The 20,103-nt window shown below is 41.3% G+C and overlaps 1 long non-coding RNA gene across 1 annotated transcript in view; it reads right to left on the reverse strand.

The window, feature by feature from the left end:
* The window catches only part of LOC108545193 (uncharacterized), a 46,795-nt gene extending 27,288 nt beyond the window's left edge, over positions 1 to 19,507 (reverse strand). Inside the window, exon 1 of the long non-coding RNA XR_001890075.1 lies at positions 19,246 to 19,507. This is a non-coding gene — a long non-coding RNA (uncharacterized LOC108545193). The remainder of the gene's footprint in view (positions 1 to 19,245) is intronic.
* Positions 19,508 to 20,103: the final 596 nt, after the last annotated feature.

Below are 20,103 nucleotides of genomic sequence, written 5' to 3' on the forward strand. Positions count from 1 at the left end.
AAGCAACCTTATTCCAACGTCCTCTTGTTCTCAATTGCAATTCGAGGGTAAGAGATGTCTACAATTGAGTTACCGGTTCAACCAAGTATAAACGATAGAAAACGTAGATATACGTCGAAATATGTGCGAAGAAATGGAAATATTTTATGATTGTTAGAATTAAAATTAAGAATTTTAGATAGGTATGATTTAGATACATACTACCTATACAGATATACTGAAATCCGTAAATCATTTCGTTTCAGTATACAAAACATTAACATTATAACAATGATAAAAAGAATTTTCAGTTCCTGTTTGAGCAAAAAATTTTATTTGTCGTAATTTGATACGGATTTTTTTAAAAAGATTGGAAAAATCTGAAATCTCTTAATTGCGATAGAATGCAAAAGAGGTCAATTCACTTTTGAACAGCATTATTATAGTACAATCCAGAATATTTGATAAAATAATGGTAACAGTATTTTACATTTTGATATGAGTTCCTGATCAAAATGTTATTACAAATTACCGCGACACGGATTATATAAATTACGTAGATTAATTTTAACGCATTCCGATCATTATATCCCTGCTATCATAAAACACGCAAATTCGTATTCGATCACATATGTACATTATAAACCAAATTTAGTTACCCTGATAATCGATAATTACGTCCGTAAATAAATTAACATCCAACAACGTAATAACATACCATAATTACTGTCAATCATTCTCATTAATCCTGCCTAAACGTGTATACGTATATATGCACCACGCTGTTGCCATCAGCGATGTTGGCTCCACCTACAATGGTACGAGAGACCGTGACCATAGTCTGTCAAGAGAAAATCGAGAAATGAAGGAAAAAAGGAAACGCGAGAGGGAGAGAAAAATGAATAGCGAGGAAGAAGAGAAGAAAGAGGAGGAATAACGGGCAAAGGAAAATGAGAAGTCGCTAAATTTTTCCGCGCTAAAAATTGCTTGGAACAGCAGCTTAGCAAAGCTTTGGCATTTGCCATTCGAGGGACATTTCCATAAGGCGGACCGTTCTGGAATTTTCAGACGCGGAAAGAAGCTCGACCAGAAATAAAAAGCTGGAAATATTTAGCCGAAGCTTTCGAAGAAGTCTGGCAAGAATTGCTACTTTCTACAACCTTACCAGAATTTTTCTTCCGAACGCTGCAAGTACCATTCCCAGTCAGGGACGTCGTAGTAAAGTAAAATTTCTGCTCCCACCTCGCCCCATCAAAGCTGTCGTCTGCTGGCTCAACGAATTAGCGTAAATTTTTTAATTACTCGCCGACCTTTAACCTAAACCCGCTATTTCAAGAAAAACTAACCTCGATCGATACCGGTTTATAAAGCAGCCCGTTGTTTCGAACCTGATTAATCGTAGCCCGATACTACTCGTTGCGAACGAGTATTTCAATAGCGAAAGAAAATTGAAGGATAGTTGCACAAACGCGATCAACGAATCGGTGAGTCGATGTTTTCACGCAATACCGATCGTAACACGAAGGAAGCGTAATTCCGTTTTACACGGGTAAGCGGTTTCAAAAATACTTACGAACGGCATTTTTATGCCGCCCGAGTTATCAGCGATAAGGTCTTTAATTGTCTCGGGGGAGGGGAGGGAACGAGCAGCGATCGATATTTAACGGCCACGAAAACGGGGTCGAGCGAATCGGATGACGGAGAAAAATCTCCCAGAGAAATTACATTACACAGAATATCGGAGGTGTCTTCGAGCGGCAACGACATTTCTGTGAATGCCACTTGCAGCGATCGAAGAGGACGCGGTATCAGCGTTTTATCGCTATTCGTTGAAACTGCGATTTATTTTTTAATATTCTTCACAAGGTTATTCCTACAGCCTCCCGCAATTTACCGAAACTGCTACGCGGTCTCGAGAAAGACCCCCCACCCCACGGCCTCTCATCGACACGCAGGACGGCCCACCGATCCGATCGAACCCGATCTTACCCGATAGTAGTACCCGAAGCTAACGAGGCAAACGACCAAGACACGAGGCTCTTGCGACGCTGGATAATCGTGGCGTAATAGATTGATAATACGTACGATGCGAATCTCGAAACTTTTTCCGTTTCTCACAACCATCAAACTTCGACGAGTTTCTAGAATAACGCGAATATCCACGATCCGCTTCGCTGCGTATCAACGATGGAAAAACTCGATTGCTGACAATGAATCGCGGCGAGGAATTTATCGCCATCTTACACGAACACGTGACCGTGCAGGACGTAGGGTGGGGTGCGATGTCAAGCGGGATACCGTTATTCTGACGTAGCGACTATCTCGACGAAATCGAAAATAAGTTCGAGACAAGTGTCAAATGTGTCGACTCGCGAGATACATACGTGTTCGTGATAGGATGGCAGGGAGAATACTTTCAAATACGTCGATCTCCAAGTTTGCAAAAAATTGCAGCTCTTCTCTCACGTGATAAATTCTAGCGATTTAAGGCACAATTCCAGTAAAAAATTCATTTTTTTTTTTTATGGGATATTTGTTTACAATTTTTGTCTGTAATCTACCGTACATTTTACGGTTCTAACTATATTCGTTGGTTTTCTCCATATATAATTATAAACCTAACCTAACTTAAATCCTCTTTCGAATAAATTTGGATATTTATTTTCAGATTCGTCTCTATCACTTATTACGAACATGTATATTCAAACTGATTTATATGACGTTAAATAATTTAATACAACGATCAATAATTTAATAACGAAAAAGGAAAAAAGAAAATTCGAAAACGAGGTTCACTATAGATTGGAACGATCGGCTAAATCGTCAAGCAATCGGGGAAAGAACAAAGGGGGATGAAAAGCGGAAACGGGAGAGGGTGTGAGTGCGTGGGTATGTACAAGCAAACACAGACAGGCATGTAGCGTCGGTGTGTTTGGGTGGCATAATAATGGAGGCACATAATCGCGTGTTTAGCGTCTCGTCATGAGGCTAGGTCCCGCAGGAGCGATGCATTGCGGCGATCCTCTATTCGGTAATGATAAATTGACAGTGAACGCGTACGCTCGCCAATGGGAATGATCGTCCGTGCAAAATTACGCCCACGCGCAAACGATTCGTACGTTAGTCTCCTCCAACGCGAATTAATCGGTTCCTCCGAATCGTTGCAAAGCGAACTTGATTATCCACCCCCACCACCGGCCCGCTGACCCAAGTTTATCGTTCCCCCGCGTCGAAAAATCCACCAACGTTACATTCAACTGAAACGGACAAAGAGAAACGACCGCTTCGTTTCAACCGAGCTAATTGGAAGTTTAATTGTATTTTATTGCGCAATGTACAGCATTTCTATTATTTGCTGGGAAATAATACCGAATTTATGAAAAGCTTTGGTTCACAGACGCCGTTGCCACGCATTTTTGTTTCAAAGCATTCATTCTCTCCATTTCAGCTACCACGGATAATTCTCGCGTCGAGGCTACGCTCACCGTTCCATCGAACACCCAAACCCCGGGAATTTATAAAAGAATCGTAGGTCGATCGATGTCCCCATAATTCGCGCGTAAGAATGACCGGCGAATCGATCGAATCGCTCACGGCAATATTTATTCGGTTTTTTCATACCTCGACGTATGCCACCGTAAGCGTTCGTTTCCGCCCGATGCCAAATGGGCGGGATAAATAGCCGCAGTTTGTTAAATGTTCCAGGGAAAATCAGGCTGGCCGACAATTTTGTAGAATCGAACGTGTAACACGGCGTATTGTTGAAGCGTATCGACAAATACGGGAGTTATGCGCGCGGATGAACAGAAGTGCAGATGACGTACTGCATTGTACTTTATTGTCCGCCATTGTGTTGCAAATCCAAACAAACGGACGCCAAAGTGATTTGTTTATGAATGGAGCTTTACCACGTCATACATATTTATCTAACATGCCACCGTTCGACGTTATTAGCACGCACTGAGTTTAGCGCTAATGCTGCCGCGACTCGAGCCGACTCGAGCCGGAAAGACACGAACGTCTCGCCGACTCGAGCCGGAAAGACACGAACGTCCCGCCGACTCGAGCCGAACGTCTAACGCAGCGCCATCGACGGCGGAATCGACAGTTTCCGTCAGACCGTGCGTTGTCACGTCGCGGTCCGTCAGAACGCGTATCCTCGTCTTTGACGAGACGCTCTCGTCTGATGCAAGTTTAATTAAATCCGAGAACGTTCGCCCGTAAAATACGCGCTTCATGCTATAAAAAATGGTCACGTACGAGCGTGGCACTTTTTATTTCCAAGTTCACATTTTCTCGCAGGACGTACATACATTTTTCAAGCGTTCGCGTATTCGACGAAATTGTCGCGTTATTCGGTAGCGGAAGATCGCGAGAAATTCGCAGAACGGTCACGTATAGCAAATACTTAAGCTTCTCTGTCAAGATAATTGAAATGGCGGCTCTTGATATTAATGCTAGAATTACTAACATATAGCCATGTATACTATATGCAAATGACAATAATTGAAATGGTATGACGAAGCTAAAGAGATAAATAGAATCACGCTTCTACCTGAATAAAAGTCAACGTTAACTAAGTCAAATATTATATAATATAATATTTCCTAATACTATATAAAATTATAAATAATTTTAAATTTAATTTAATTTTAGATTGTATAATTAAAATTAAAATATGAATATTTATAATTGCATAATCGCGATGATAAAATTAAAATTTGTCATTTTCCGATGCATATATTAAAAAATCCCATTTCCAACTCTTTTAAGGCGGATTTTAAATTGAATTGCCGTTTATAGGACGAGTATAATGTACAGTCCGTTGCGACACCGTTCCACGAAAATTACACGATTTTCGTTCATCCCCGGAACTTGGATGTTTTCCCCTATCGATTTCTGAAGACAACACACGCTCGAATCGTGCAACATCGATCGATTTCACCCTTCGTTGTTATCCTATATCGTTATGAAACACAGCTGGGATCGTAATTCACAAAGATTTAACGTTGTCCGAGAGGCATCATACGAGAGAACATCTTAACCCGAAACTGAAACTTCGGATGTAACGTATACAACTGTAACACTCGGGCCTGAGCCATGCTTCCTCTTTGAGAACTTCATCCCTTGATCCTGTTTCGTGGTCAACTCTACCAAGTTCCCGCGTTCTCATTTAAATATCTATACACCCCGCACTGGATAACAGGCCGCACTGGAATTCCACGATTGAGTAATTATGTAATTTGGCGGGCTGCGTATTAGCGGTACCACCGAGCCCGTTCCTACGCAACCTCGTTTCCGCTTGTAATTTAGTTGAAGACATTAGTCACTGCGCGAACTGACACAAAACGCGTACTGCGCAGGAAGAGAGGATGGTTGAAGAAAATAACAGCGAAACATCCTTAATCCTGTGAAAACGAGAAGAACTATTTAAGTTTGGAATAAATATATTTTTATCAATTTTTTAAACAAATGTGTACGAAGAAATAATGAAATTATTTCTTGCTATGATATACGTGATTTGATTTAAGAAGTACAAATATTGTACATGAGCCAATCACACGCTAAAGTGATTAACTCCACTTGTGGAATTTTTCAAAATTTTAGTAACAAAGCACTCGATTGGTGCTTCAATTTTTATATTGGAAATAAATTTTTACTTTGTTTTATGGAGGCAACCAATTTGGCAAATGAGAGATTTTGATAATAAATTGATGATGGTAAAATGTCGAAATGATTAAGAGCGACGCTTAGTGATCGAAATAAACAGAACACAATCGCGCCACCTGGTGCCCTTTATTTGCGCGAGCGTGTAACTCGTCACCTTTCAATAAAATCTTTCCAGTGACTCTTGCAACTCAAATAATTAATACAACGGAAAATGTGTGCTCTCTTAACCTATCCCACGCTTACGAGACTTAAAATTAGGAATTTTGTAAGTATAAAAGCTGTAAAAGTAGTATAAAATCTCCTCCAGTTTGTAGCTACAAATAAAGAATAATTTTTAATTTCAACTTGGTATGATTATCGAAACAAATATTTCAGAAATTTACATAATATTCTACGATTTGATTCGACGTCCTTTTATCAGAAATGTTAGCATATAAATTCGCAAAAATATTTGCATCGTGTATATTGTCCAACTAACCAATACATCTTTCACCTGTATACTATCTCTCCGGCTATTCCTCGTTTCTGCACAGTATACACTCGCTTCTCATTTTTACGAATCCGTTGATGTTATTCCGTGTCGAATTAAATTCACTGGGAAAACACTCGAGTCACGTGCATCGCGAGCATATCATTGGTCGAGATCCGCGAGCTATGAAACTGGGTCAGAAATAACTGATTACAAAAAAAAAGTAGAGAACGAGTTGGGAATATTGCGGTGAACGAAAATTGAAAGGCACGAGCTTTTTGACGTGGGATGAAAATCAAATTCGAAATCTAGAAAGGATATCCCGTGAAAAAAATAGGGACGCGTTCACGGTTACCCAAGAGAACGAAATTCATCATGGCGGACGTATCGTTCCCCTTGCAACGCGACGCGATTAAATGCAAACACGCGCCTTTCACCAGGAACAAAACGTCAGGGAAAAAGAAGAGAATAGGAGAACCGAACAACTACACTACGGATGGGTAGCTATTACGAAATTGATGACAAAATCGGGATTGTGGCGTTGACACGGTGTAGCTGTTAATCGCGCTTAAATGAAAGGTTAACTGATAAGCCAAAAGACAAGGAAATAGATGTAGCGTGGCGCAGGACGTATTCGATGCAACTCAGTGTAATTACGTGCGTATGTAGAGCACAATGGTGGCCGGTTTCTAGGCCGACATTAGAGTTTACTTGGTGTCCATAGCAGCGTCGTGTTACCTGTCTAGAGTTAATTAACTTAATTAATGGATCGGCCACACCGTTGGGGCTTACTTAGCGCCGGCCAGGCCACGTAGCGAAACCGGTAACAAACATCAAAGATAAATCGTCCAAGTTCCGAGAGGGCCTATTGAGAAACGCTCCTTACGGATAAACAGCGGCCCGTGTCGCTAGGAAGTTTCAATTACTGCCCCACCGATATTCATCCCGAAACGAACGCCATTGTTCGAAAAGAAAGACACGCTAACCCCTGGGACCAGTCTGTCCACCAATTTTCGCCTTCTTTCTATTCGATTAATACTTGCAGAATAATTCACTCCGCCGCTGCTGTTTTCATTCACCCGACTCCTTCCGGCGGATCTTGAAATTTTAATCAACTCCCCCACGAATAATTCCAGATGAAACCGTTTCGACTCCGTTATTTTGGAATCCGCACGAAATTCTTGTCAATTTAACCCACTCCACTCGAATTTATTTCCAGACAATCACATAAAGACAATCTCTTCTCCGTCAGTCTCTCTCCGCGCTTCGTGAAACAACGGTTAATATACAAACGCGTTTCTCATACTGTAGAGCAGATCTGCACAACTGACAGCCTAGTAGCCAGCTAGGATGGCCTATTGCGTTTATTCCACTTCCTTCATTCGTAGCCTAAGAGGCTCGGTCAAGCTTGGTGGGGATTCTCCCCACTATCGCTTTAAGTGAGGTGCTCGCAACCGTAGGAGGTGGAGTGGTGGGCCTGCAGTTTGTGGTGGGGATGTTGAGACTACAGCGAATTGGTCATACTTGGACTGAGTCAACAATCAGACTGTAGAGTGGTCCTTTCACGAGGGGGATCAAGGTCAGTATCGCTATAAAACCGAGACACTATATCGTGTGTATATATATATAGTGTTAAATTCGTCAGTTGGTTCTCTATTTACCGTAACTTTAGTTCCGCCTACTCAATTAACCCTGTGACGTTTTTATTGTAAATTGCTCTCGGATTTTATACGCAACAAATCACTCTTATATAGTAACGATATTTATTTTACGCATTCACGAAGTTCCTAAAGAGGGCAACCCATTGTTATATATTTTAGGATCGCAGATTTATCACAATTTCATTTTGTGTAACTCGCGAATATTGACGGAGTACGAAGAACGTACATACGTTTTTCACGACGTTATCTCTGGAAGCTCGTTCGTACCGCGAAAGTGATTACTTGGAACCGGAGCAGCGAATGTACGTATAAATTTCGCGGCAACAACGCGGTTGCCATTTCGAAACTTTCTATGCTTATGCACCGCGGAAAAGCTTTGGTTGGCTTTGCTAAATGGGCTAACCCAGCCCAGATCTAACACGCAGCGAACCATCTGCCTCTGGATGCACTAACCCTGTAATTCACTGAAACTGCCAAGCGCGGCAGCACTGCCGCGGCAAATATTTCTTTGATTTTTGCGAAGTTAGTAACAGATTCGCCCCCCGCTGGAACACACGATTAGTTCTACCTTTTGTCGACTGCTGGCGCAACTGTCGCGTCACACGAATGTATGCATTTATTCAATTATTTTATATCTGTATCCGCGTTTGTAAATATTATACTATTTTTACAGGAAGAAAAATAGAACGTATCACTACCTTCAACGATCTATTATATCTTTAAACCCGTGTTGATGTTTATAAAAACGACACGCATGCTTAACCTCTTATCTGCAATCGGTGTGTACGTTTTCCGTTTCATATAAATTATGCATTTATGCAGGAAATATGCAAAGCAAAAATTTTAATCGCTCGTGCCTCGAAATTACACTATAATCTAGTACAACTTCTTTATCATCGTTTAAAAGTTAACCGCGATAACCACACGGTAAATATTTATGAAAAAACTGTGCCACAGCAGCGGGGCATTTTGGGAGGGGCGAAAGAAACGTTGTAACGAAATTACGGGTAATTTTATTTTTCCGCAACTGCGGTAGGGACGAGCAACCTACGAGTGTAACCTGCAAGAATGTTTTTCCAGAGGAAATTACATTGCCAGTGATCCCATGGAATACACGGGAGGGTCAGGATCCCGTGGATTTTGTCCTAAGCGTGCTATAAATCGAAAGTTTTCTGCTTGCCGCAATCGTACGGCAAATCGGATTATGAAATTGAATAGTCTCGAAGCCAGATCTCTCTCTCTCTCTCTCTCTCCCTCTCTCTGTCTTTCCGGAGGTTAAGAAGCAAGGTGGAGGATTTTACCTTCCTGTTCTTCGACCGGGATCCTCTGCCGTTTATTTGTCTTTGGATCCCTGAGTTTTGCTCTCTCGACGGATACGCGATATTACGTTAAGCAAACACCGCAACAAATACAAAATGAAATTAAGCCATCTTCCGAGCGACGAGGGTGTCCCCGCCCCACGGCGTAATTCCGGACATAAATGGCGCTAGTATCGCCGGCGCTTTCTCCATCGAGACGCGTTTAAACTCGAGCTGCTCCACTCGCGAATCAAAGAATTCCACGCAAACGTCTTCGGGCGATATTCTCAGCGGACGAGTATTTGCCAGCATTTCCTTCGCCACGATTTAACGATACACGTCGGACCACTTTATAAGCCAACTTCTCCGTTCTTTATACATCGATTTCGAATAATTGTCGCGATAAAATCACCTTTTCCTATATTTACCATCGCTCTCCTTTGATCTCAAACCTCTGATTCTTTTATCCCAGTTTCTTCGCGTTCCTTGCTACGAGTATAAGATAAAAACAGCGAGTTTTACCAGGGAAATTACGTTTCGAGGAAGTGCATGAAAATTGCGTGATCTTTCCGGTCCGAATTTTTCCCACCTATTTAAATATAACGAAACGTTATCGTTGCGATATTGCAAATTTAATGAAAAGGAAATGCGAGGTCGATGGAAAGCTGTATCAACTCGTGGACGAAATTGTTGTTTCGAATTTACGCGATTTGCGGGATGCACGTGGTACAGAAAAATGTTGGAAATTCGAGCACTTTCTGTTCTATCAAATTTCACAGGAACCCGGCATTATCGTTTCACGGGGAATAAACGATACGATATTCGTCAGCGAATTGTCACGCACAAAGGCAAAGTCAATAACCCGTGTCTGGGATAATTATTCGCTCTTTCAATGAAATCGATATTTGGCGTAATAAGTTGGCAAACATGCCGCGCCAAATATCACGTTTGCAACCCAATTACTTTCATATAACCGCAGACGGAAAAGCGTTTACCGCGATCGCAACTTGTTTTTGGAACACAGAAGGAACATAATTAAACTTTCAGGACGAGTGCAGAGGATTATGCAAATGTTACTTTGACAACGGAAGCTGCGGTACGTTCCCAATGCGGAAAGAGATTTCGAATCCGTAACGAGTTAAATATCAAGCATCAGCGGAGACCACGAACGTCAAACTGTTTCTACCTAATATCTATTGGAATGATGATAAGTTAGAAAAAGCAGTTCGATAAAACCTTTCTTCGCGTTTCGATATTAAAAATATTTATATTCAAATTTGCCCCGTTCTTGTTACGTTTAATTATTATTATTTAAATACAACTTACAAATCAGTACTTTTAAGGTTAGGAGGATAAGTGAAGACTACGCTGAGCTAAAAAGAAAAATGGCGATCGTGAAAAGAAACCTAAAACAAACCTAACCCAAACCAGAGTTCAAAATAATTATTTTCAACACTCAGAACTTAGTTATCGTTAAATATTATTCTATGATATTCAGCTTATATACTATTTATTTTCATCTATTTCCGTATCACTCCGATTATTATCCTTTACGAATAAGTAGTCTTAACATTGGCGAGGAATAAGAAATGATTGTATCGTTGCACAAATGACGACGCGAAGATAGTCACAGTTCAGGAGTTAGCAACCGTTAGCCCATTAATTTCAGCGAGGTAAGCACTATACAAGAAACCTAACCTCAATGTTCTTATCGAAAACTTACCCAGCGTCCACTGCCTTGGATGTACCTTACAACAACTTCCGTGTAAGATTATTTAGGAACGTAAACATCTAACCTAGACAAGACACACCTCCTAACCTAACTACAGCAAAAGATAATAGAACCGTGAAACGCAAAAATTCGAATTGTCTGATAAGCGTTGCACCGACTTAGCACTCACGTGGCCTCTCGAAATCTATTATGGCATCGAAGTAAAGTGACGAATGTTGGAACCGGAAGGGAGACTGGAACGGGTCGATACGAGGCTTGTTTCGATATTGATTTCCATTTCAAATCGGATGCAGTTGCACTGCTTATCGGATACCAGTGTCTCAGGTCAGGTCAGGTTGTATGGCAATGTATTTGCATAGATACGATCTGATTGAAATAAGGTGAACACTTGATTCGATATTGCCAGGTATTTCCTCTTTAAACTCCATCCAAGTATTCCGATCTCAGCAACAAGAAAACGAACGCACTTTTCATCTTGAACAGGTGACTCACCTTTCGTCCCGTAACTTCAACGTTTCGTCCATTGGGTCAGAGTACAGGTTTCGGATAAAAAAGCTCGTGACAATTTACGAGAAAAACAGACACTGCATCGAGAAGCGACTTGCTCAGAGGTCGCTGTATTTTTCCTAAAGCTAAATAGAATGTTTATGCGATAGGTAAGCTTTTCGGGTCACATTTTGCCGAGAATACTCTGCTCGTCGATACAGGTGAAATTACGCATGTTCAATGAAAATTGAAATCTTCCTTCATCCAGGATTACGCTGGGGGTCTAAACCCACAAGTATTCACAGAAGAGTCTGACAGATTTTCATCTCGCTATTTTTCCCAGCGTCAATAAAGGGAGATAAAACGTTCAGATTTTTCCATATTGAAGTAAATAAGTGTCACGGTTTCCTGGGTGGACTGTGCTAACGAGAAACTCATTTTTAAGCCTTTGCTGCCAGAATATAATAATCAGCATTAAGCATAATTTCGGTGGACGACGTCTGTGCTCTATTTTGACCCACGTGACGCGTGACTTTGTTTAGAAAAATATTTAAAGATCTATCACAGTGTAACACGCGAAAAGCACGGTTAACTGATCTCGTAAAATATATGAAAGCTCGATTTGATCTCGATGCACCCTGGAAATCTGTTCCACGTATTCCTCATGCTCGGAGAGTCGGTTCCGAACGAACGAGAGCCACGAGCTGATGAAAATTAGCGTCGTTAGCCAGGTTTCAGTTTAATTATTATCAGCGGAAAATTATTAGGTTCTCAGCCGACCTGAATTTTTGGCTTTCCGCGCGCGTTCGCAGAACCGCACGCAGAAATATTGGCCAGAGAGGAGCAATATCTCTTGGCTGGCGGACTCATAAACAAGGCATAAACCGGCTCAATAATTAGCAGCCCTCCACCTTGTGCGCGAAATGTGCTTCATGTTCCACAGGAGGAACTTTCGCTGGACGTAACAATGTAAAGGGCTCGTATAGATGCAGGAAATAATGAAGTTGCGCCGTATGTTCTCGATCGTGTGGGAAATGATAAAAAGTGCGCAACGTGCGCCGTCCGGGATGCATTCGATAGTTTATGGCCGGTTTATGCGCCAGTGGAATCATTTAAAACAGGAAGGAGGCCGCTGCGAACGAAAACATTTCCGTGGTCACGCGCGGGAAAAAGCAGACGATTTATTAACGAGCAAAGTTTCTCATCTAGCATGCCGCTAAGTAGATATATGGATGTTGGCTTTGAAATTTCGGATGAAATGTGGCCGCGTGTTTTATCGGCCTGTGAGAACCATTTCGTTCTAGTCTGCGGCGCGAAACGCTCTCTTCTCGAAAGTGTTCGTGCTTATGAAGGACTTGCAGTAGGCCCCGAGGTTGCTAGGCCCGGCACTTAAGGTTAGTTACGGTAACGGCCGCTCGAGCGCTCGCGGTCCGCGATCGTACTTGGACCATCGTTCACGCGGGACTTTAAGGTTATGATCGGAGAAAGAAGATAGCGTATACGAGAAATTATGTTCGGGATAACGAGCAATCAATCTTTCATCGTATCTGACACTGTATTCTGACTACTGGCAACAATTTTTTCCTAGAAGTTGACAACTGTAGATTGTGTACGTGACAGAACGTTACACGCATTACGAAAAGCCTGGAGACCAATAGTGTTTCATTTTTTTTTTTTTTTTTTTTGTTATAATTATTCAGGATTCAGTTTTGATTGAAATTATCGAATCCGAGTTGGGATCAGAGTCTAATAAGAAGAATGTATCGATGTTTGGTTAGATTTAGATGGGTGTATGAACACAGACAGGAGTACCGTAAATCGATCCGACCTGTGGTATAGGTTTCTAATGATTTTCGGAACAATAGTAACGTAAGCAGGGACAAACGATCGAATTTCCTGCTGCGTGGTCCAAAATCTGGAATAACGGATGGTTCCGAGTGTACAGAGACAAGAACGTTGTTTGGACGAAGCCATTGGCTTTCCTTCCAGTGGTTCCTACACAGCCATTACTACGTGCCTGGCATTCCATATTACCCGCGATCGCTTAATTGATCGTTAACTAGAGACTCCTGCAATAATGAATGCAAATATGCAATAAACTGTCGGCGAAATTTCAACTTCTCGAGAACCCTTCCTGTCTTTGAATATTTCACGATCTATTCATCATATTTGCGATCTATTTTTCAGTAGTCGAACGATTGCCAGTTTTCCTCGGTGGTTTATGCCAAGAAGCTGGCAATAACACCCAAGATGGTCCGCCAAAGACATTCGCGCAGCCAGTTTATGAGTACTAAGGTTCAAACTTAACATATCGAAGACCAATCGTGTTTTAGTTGCTAACCGTACCGTGAATGCCTCATAAAAAGTCCCATGAGAGGAGTTCAGGGCCAATTGAGCTTCCAATCCTTTTTTCTCCCCAGCTGATAACAATAGATTCGCATATCAATGGATCCAAGATGTCAGGGTAGCTTATCTCGCTGTGTCTGTTTAAATTATTTTATCCAAAGCTTCAAAGAACCAGATAATCCTTAATTTTCGACCAACGACCCATGAAACTGCAGTACCATAAATTCCAAGACACTTTGCTTCCTATACTGCCAAAAATCCAAAGAATTTCCTCGCAAATCTTCGAACTTTGGAGATAAACTCTAAAACCCTGCACCATGTGGCGCGAGAACACAATGCAGGACCATTGCGCGTATCTCAGGGGAACGATGTAGCTGAAACATATCCAAGAGAAAGTTGCATCGAATGGCATCCTGGATTCTCCAATCCCCGTGTCACGCAGAAAGCACGACCGTGTTCCATCTGGAATCTCTGTACCTTCATCTTCAAACTCGCACTCGTGCTCGCAGTGTCAACGAATTAATATCAATGAATCTGATTAAAAGAAAAAGAATACCTAAAAATTCGATCAAAATTAGCCGATCGATATCTCGAGTTGAGATCGAAAGGTCGATTTCAAGAATAAACAGAAGCCACGAGGATAGATGTAAAGCACCGAGCGACTGGAAACGAGCCAATTTTTCGAATAATTCGGTCAGCCCCGAGGGCCTGCGCAATAAGCTACTGCGCAGCGAGGTGGGATGAGCGTGCGACCAGTTGCAAGTGACGGGCCAATGTACTTACCGCGCTCCTATCGGATTCCGATCTTTCATTCGCATTACGCAGAACTTTTTACGCGCTTACCGATAAACGGCCTCTTCCATTTTTCACGGGGGTCATTTAAATACGAAGATTTGTAATTTCCATTCCGAATGCAGATCGCTCCGGAATCGACCATCATGGCGGATGGTTTAATTGATTGCTTGGTGCAGGGACGAATCGAAAACGATCGTGGGCGTCTACGCAGGATCTTTGAACTCTGGTTATTGTATAAAAGATGCGTTTGAAGATTCGCGTATACTTTTATACTATCGTGAAAATAACACGAATCAGCGGTTCTCAACCTGCGATATGCGAGTGAAAACAAATTATATGAAATTTTTTAAGTACGTATAGCGGGGTATATTACGATGAATAAGTATGAGATACAAAGTGATACTTGGTCTAATATTGGTGGTATGCGAGAAAAAGGATTGAGAACCGCTGGTGTAAGTGATTGATCCTCTTAAACCTACCCTTCGCCTGCAGAAGATAGCTACAACGCCGGTGAAATGTTGGTTCATAGATATAGTAAATCAGGCTTATCTGTGTACTTGCTTTACTATAAATCTGTATTCGTATATGCTTTGTACTTTTTCAATTCTCAATTTATGACGCAAAAGAGGTTTTGAATAAATTCTGCGCTTCCACTTTGTTTACTCGCGTTTCATTCTCGTGTTTATTTCTATTGCACGCGATATCTACTTGCGAGACTTGAATTGTAATAAATCAAAAGAATAGATCAAAATCCAGGCTAAGCAAGTCTAAGATTTCAGGTATCTGAGCAATAGTAATTATCTGTAACTTATTTCGTTTCCAGTCTACTCAAACCACCAGCGATAACAGTGCTTCCTATAAGATTACGACAATGCTAAAAAGACCTGCACTATAAAAGCCTAAAATTCTAAATTCCTGATCAATAATCATGCCTATACTATTTTCAACCTGTTCCCCGACCACCATCGATAGCGCTATTGCCTTTATTCTCCCGTGTTAAATCGTAACATACAAATCACGTGTAACAGTTCGTAAAGAAACCATTAAATCTCTTTCACAAAATTCGAAATCAAATCGTAGTCCTTACAGTTAAGTTAGTCTAAGTCCAACTCTTGTCAAATAATTATATTCTAACGACTCTACTCTTTCGGTGACCAAAAGGTTCAGGATCACGAACAAACGAGTCAAATTTAGAAGTTCCTCGAAAAAAGAACGAAAAATTCTCTACAGTGCACGCTCGAAGGCTCGCAAGATGGCGTGCAGTGACGCGAGAAATACGACGCGCAAATGGATTTCGACTTTCCATCCAGCGCCATCTTCGTCTCCTCTCCGACCACTCTGAAACACGTGCTGTTTCGAGATCAGAATACAGCCGAGCCAGCTTAACTGTCGCACGATTCGTCTCGCGCTACGACACTTATCCAGGCAGGCCGATGTTCGATATATTTTTAATTTAATTCTAATTTACGAAATCGAACCCACTGGTATAGTGCGTTGGAGAAGAGGCAGTGATCACTATTGATCGAAGATGGTGACAAAGATCATCGCTCGCTATTTTCGACCAATAGCGATCATTGCCTGTGATCAAGGCAGTATCAACGGAGTTAGCTGGTATGAGTGAGGACGTGGTGTGTGCTTCCCCATCGCGCCAGGGGGGAACCTGCGAAGGTGTGTTCAACTGGGGTGCCCTGGCAATTGCGTCGGCTCGTGAAGTCCAGGGTGCTCCAATGTCGCGGTAGGATGGCCATCGTGGGGGTTTTAGTGGGCTAGAATCCCACATAACCTCACCCCCTCCCCTAGAGGGATCGGGCATCTTTCGAAGATTTCCCCCACGTAAAGAAAAAAAGAAAAGTATCAGCGGAGTTAATTAGTCGTGAGAATGTAAATACGCTGTGCCTTCTTTTGCCGAACCCACAGTACACCCTCGTATTACCGCCTGCGGTGACGGTCGCTGGTCAGCGCCAAAGAACAGTCGCACATCAGAACTTTGGTTCAATCCTAATCAAGTCTAGCTCAATTAACCTTAGAGTAGGCCTCATCCCTGCAAATATCGTCACACCCACGTATTGGGCCTTATAACCTCACGAAACTTCGAACACGATAGTTGTAGTGATTGAGACGCAACAACGATCTCTTCCTAGTCCAACTCTTCGTTGAACCGTTTCACTGAATTCAATTATACGGGCGGAACACGTTTATCCGATAATTTAGCGGAACAAAATGGGAATAAAATGGGAATAAGAATGGAGAAGCGATCGGTAAGCGTGGAAGTTAATTGCTCGGAATTAAAATCAACGCGTTGCATCGGAGCAGGTTCCATGGACCGTGAACTACCACGGGCACAACCATCGAGATCTCCTTTCATTGCTAGCCTACAAACGCGATTCAAGAGACTAACAGATGCAATCGAACGTTTGATGGCCGCTGAAGTGAACATGCAACGAAACGAGTATTAGTTGTTCCTCGGGGAATCTGTAAACAGATAACACGGAACGATCGATGTAACGTTTCCCTGTTGGAGGTATCTGTTGCATTGCAAGTCGTTCGATATAATCGCTGTACTTTCGCACCTATTTCAGTCCTTATTTCAGGCTCGGATCGTTAACATAATTTTTGAATCGAAGAGAACGAGAAAATGTTAATAGAGAACAACATACGTGGATGATAAACACGATAAAATTCGTGTATCAGTGTGTTTAGAATCGAATTAAAAATTATTCCGATACCGATAAATACAGGCACTAATTTAAGTAATATTGGTAATAATAATAATGTAATTTAAATAGTAAATTTATTTACGTCAAATTGTAATTGAATTAAGTCTACGACCATGAAGTCTAATACTCCAAGACTGGCGACTCTGTGTCTAACTTGAGTTGAAGCTGACCCTAACCTCAACGCATTTCCTTAATCAAATACATACGCACATATGTATATACGTATAAGCCGTTCATTTAGGAAATCGGTTACTCCACAAAGTAGAAAATATAAATTTATTTAAAAAATAAAAATTGGTCAAGTGCTTTGGCGGGAAAATTTAAAAAAATTTTAAACATGAAGTTAACGACTTCCTTCTGTGAATAGCTTATATATTTGTTATGTGCTTTTTGCTACTAAGACACGTTTAATTATAGCAAATATTCGATTTAAGTACGCTTCCTGTACATTTTACAATGTCTAACCTAAATATCCTCCCTGTTCCTACATTTTGCTCGGGCCAACATATCTCACTCGTTCGACATAAATATCATCATTGCCAGGATATTATTGCGGTAGAATACAAATTTTCGAGAGTATAGAAATCATAGCGAAGATCTTTTATGAGATCGCGAAATATACCAGTGACCCCATATAAAACGATCGATTTAATCGACCCCGAAGGACGGTTCGACCGACAAGGAACATTAAGTGCATCCACAAAGAAACTAGATACCTTGAACGATTTTGCGATATAACGTTCCGATGGTTTTGTTTCCAATACAGAGTACCTTGGTCGAAACGCGGACAGATACTGTCCCGAATAAATACAACTACAGAAATAGAAATATAATTCTGACTTTTGTATGATGACGAATAATAATTTAAGTTTAACATTTGCTATTCACAAAAATATACTCCTCCAAACTGGAAAAATAAATATTCCGGATCTTAACCTCACCTAGCATTATCCTTAATTATTTGTATATTATTAAAATTAATACGAAGATGATAATTATGAACAAATGAAATTAACGCAAAAATAATAATTATGAACGAAAATTAAATTAACGTGAAAATAATAATTATGAACAAAAATTAAATTAACGTGAAAACAATAATTATGAACAAATTAAATTAACGCGAAAATAATAATTAAGAACAAATTAAATCAACGCAAAAATAATAATTATAAAAAAATTAAATTAACTTGAAAATAAGAATTACGAAAAAATTAAATTAACTTGAAAATAAGAATTACGAAGAGACTAAGTTAATATTAAAATTATTCGCAAACGTAGAGGAGCTCAAAAACGATGAGCACGGGGATAACTTAGTAGAACGAACGCGAAGTAAGGAGATTTTTGTGGAAAAAGAAAAACGAATTTCTAACAATTCGTTGCGCGAACGTATATTCTAGCGGCGTAGGTGGGTCAGAAAGAGGTTTTAGACGTTCCTGTGGGATCGTGTAACAAGACTGGTTCCATAAAACGATCGATGTAATCGGTCCCAGGGGTCGGAGAAGCCCAGCTAAGGCGACTAAGGGCGCGGTGCACCCTGTGAAAGAGCGAGCTAAGCCAAAAGATTCGCTGCGATGGAGAATAGGCACCATAGCTTTTCATGACTGCACCCACCACTCCCCGGATGCCACTTTCCTTGAAATATGGCCGTGACTAGACGCAAATTCGTCTACCATAAATAACAATCGTGAAATTCCTACGACGTCATAGACCGTTGCGCTGTTTCCCCACTTCTCTAGCTATACCCTCCTTTCACCCACGTGTTACGTTCGATGGCAGCTTCCACCATTAATCGTTTTAAAAATTCTTCGAAATCGCGGAATACATTTGAACCGTATTAACGACGCTCGTTACAAGAACGTTGCGCTTGTTGGAAATACACGACACAAGATAATTGCGTTACTATGTTCCATTTATGTTCCGTATTATTCCCTGACAGCGATACCGAAACCTTACACGTGGAACGTACCCGGCAACATTGTATAGTATGTCAATATTTTTACGACGTTTCCGAACGTTGATATATAAAGACTACTTCTTTATAGGTTAAAATTAATTTTAACGCATAGCGTGGTAAATCATATACACTAACCTGCTTCGTAAATCGTCCGTGCGTTAGCTCCTTAATGAGAACTTCCCCTGGTTCGATGTTAGCGTGGGAATATAACAGCAATGGCACTTATATACATCTCGTAACACACCACTCGTAACCCGTAACAAGCTCCGACTCGTCTGCGTAGAATAACACGTCGCGAGACGATGCGCGATTCCTAACCTACGTTCGACGCGTACGAAACTACGACTCGTGGTACTGTTTATACCGGTGGTCGACTCGAAACGAACGAACGACCAGCTCCAACTTGACTGCGTAGAATAGCACGCCGCGACGCGATGCGTGATCCCCAACCAACGTTTGATTATTGCAAAAGGCTACGACTAAATATATTGTTTATATCGGTGTTCCACTCGAAACGAACGAACAGCCACTGATCCACGTTTCACTTTTACTTCGCAATTACTAAGAAATCACAGCGTCGTGCTGTATTTCCCTAAACACGTACGAACTGAAAGTCCACGCTTCTCGAAGCTTCGATTCGACTGTGTAGACCGGCACGCCGCGACACGATGCGTGATTCCTAACCAACGTTCGATTTTTACGAAATGTAACGACCCGATGTATTGCTTATATCGATATTCAACTCGAAACGAACGAACAGCCACTGATCCACGTTTCACTTTTACTTCGCAATTACTAAGAAATCACAGCGTCGTGCTGTATTTCCCTAAACACGTACGAACTGAAAATCCACGTTTCTCGAAGCTTCGATTCGACTGTGTAGACCGGCACGCCGCGACACGATGCGTGATTCTCAACCGACGTTCGACCCTTACGAAACCTTACGACTCGATGTATTGTTTATATCGGTGTTCGACTCGAGACGAACGGACA

Source organism: Eufriesea mexicana, unplaced genomic scaffold, assembly GCF_001483705.2.
Source record: "Eufriesea mexicana isolate 0111107269 unplaced genomic scaffold, ASM148370v2 scaffold320, whole genome shotgun sequence".
Taxonomy (NCBI): Eukaryota; Metazoa; Arthropoda; class Insecta; order Hymenoptera; family Apidae; genus Eufriesea; species Eufriesea mexicana.